This window comes from Camelina sativa, chromosome 11 (assembly GCF_030686135.1).
Source record: "Camelina sativa cultivar CO46 ecotype springtype chromosome 11, ASM3068613v1".
In the NCBI taxonomy this organism is placed as follows: domain Eukaryota; kingdom Viridiplantae; phylum Streptophyta; class Magnoliopsida; order Brassicales; family Brassicaceae; genus Camelina; species Camelina sativa.
The window spans coordinates 23,621,154-23,623,287 of NC_141890.1; the positions used below are offsets into that span (position 1 = coordinate 23,621,154).

The following is a 2,134-nucleotide window of genomic DNA, read 5'->3' on the forward strand; positions in this document are numbered from 1 at the left end:
TCGGGTTGACCATCGGGTTCCTCTATTTTTCCTTTTTCACTTTTCCTCTTTTTCTGTTTGTTTTTTTTTTAAATTAATATGCAAAAATAAAAAATCACGTAAAATAAATTGATAAAACTTAAGAAAAAAGAAAAATAAATAAAAATAAAGGATACCTTTGGGACTTCCTCCCAAATGAGCTTGTTTTAAGCCACTAAGCTTGACTCTTCATGCTCTTTAAGCATGGGATTCAGGAGGGAGAGGTTCTGGAATTCTCTCCACTGTAGCAGGCTGATCCAATAGATTCTCCAATTTTTGTCCAGGTTCCACAGCAAATGTAGTGTTGACTTCTTCAAGATGCTTGACTTTTCTCTGCTTTGTCTTAGTGGAAAAAGCTTGACCATCAATGGTTCGCCTTTTAATCCCTTTCTTGACATCAAATTCCATCTTGAAGTGCTCTCCATGCTCAATTCTGATCTTGCCTTGTTTCACCTCAATCACTGCACATACTGTTGCCAAGAATGGTCTCCCTAGGATTAGTGGATCATCTGGTTCCTTATCCATGTCAAAGATAATAAAATCAGTAGGGACTTCCACTCTTCCTATCCTGAGAGGTAAATTTTCCAGGATCCCAATCGGATGTCTAATTGTTCTATCACCTAGAACCAAATACAGACTACTCGGTTTAAAACTGGTGAAACCCATCTTGTTGGCAACTGACAGTGGCATGATGCTGACTGAGGCTCCTAGGTTGCATAGTCCTTTGGGTTCTGAACAGCTTTACCTGGAAGCTGGTTGATCTTTGGAGGTGGTTGGTTGTTGTGGTGGCCCTCAAGGCATCTCAGCTTGGTGTTGAGAGAGTCATACTTAGCAGTCAAGTCGTTGTATCCAGAATCGATCTTGTTGCTCATCTCCGCAAACCGTTTTGCGTTATCCTTAGCAGCAGAGGCGTGATTTTGAATCATCTGCTAAATTAGGCCGTGTAGGTCCGCTTCTTGGGATTGGTTCTGTGGGCCTTGTTGTTGTTGGAATCCAGGTGGCGCAATAGGATGCTGGTAGTGACCAGAATACTGCTGCTTTGGGGCATAGCCTTGATTGTATTGAACAAAAGGCTTATGTTGGACCTGGTTCCCTTGAACTGCTGATGGGTAGGTTTGGTCTTGAGGATTGGCAACATTCGGATTACGGTAAGACAAACTCGGATTCGGCTTGTAGTTGTTGTACCCTTTGTTGTAACCTCCTTGATTGTTGATGTAGTTCACATCCTCTATTTGAAAATTCTCCCCATCTTGATGTAAAAACTGTTATTCCTCTGAGAGTTCATGAGCATGCTGCTGCTAGCTGAGTAGTTTATCGAGCTTGTCATTGAGGGCTTTCATGTCCCTCTTGTACTTGGCATCTTCCTCTCCTGTAGATTGCGCAGTACGATCGTATTCCTCATTATAATGCCCATCAGATTGAGGAAGTTACCATTGCTTGCGGTGTCCAGCAACATCTGTATCTTGGAGACCACTCCTCTGTAAAGTGTACTTAGCAATGAAGCACTGCTGAAGCCATGATGAAGGCACCTAGTAGTGTATCCCTTGAAACGTTCCCAAGCTTCACTGAACGTTTCATTGTTCTTCTGAACAAAGCTGGAAATGTCATTTTGCAGCCTTGCGGTTCTAGAGTTAGAGAAGAATTTTTCCAGAAACGCCTTCTTGCACGCTTCCCAAGTGGTGATGGACTCCTTGGGGAGTGATTTCTCCCAGAGGTGCGCTTTGTCTCCCAAGGAAAATAGGAAAAAGCTTTAGTTTGAATCCATCTTCACTAACTCCATTTATCTTTGTGAGGCTATAGAGCCTATCAAACTCATCCAGATGGTCCAATGGGTCCTCCATTGGCAATCCATGAAACTTGTTGCTCTGTATCATCTGGATGAGACTACTCTTGATCTCAAAGTTGTTGTTCTGGACAGCAGGTGGCACAATGCCATTCCTTTGAGTGTGAGTAGATGGAGCATCTCCTGCTCCGATGTAGGTCCTTGCTTGAGGAGCTGGTGGACCGTTTTGATCGTTCATTGTCTCCTCAATTGTTGGTGGTTGCGGTTGTCGAACTTGTTGTTGGCGGAGTAACCGTGGTCTTTCGATGTTGTCGATGAATGGACTTAGGTTTT

At 43.2% G+C, this 2,134-nt stretch overlaps 1 non-coding gene across 1 annotated transcript; it reads left to right on the top strand.

The window, feature by feature from the left end:
• Positions 1 to 1,529: 1,529 nt before the first annotated feature.
• On the top strand, positions 1,530 to 1,636 carry LOC147934290 (small nucleolar RNA R71). The gene has a single exon (XR_015573356.1). It is a non-coding gene; the product is annotated as a small nucleolar RNA R71 (small nucleolar RNA).
• The last annotated feature ends 498 nt before the right edge of the window (positions 1,637 to 2,134 follow it).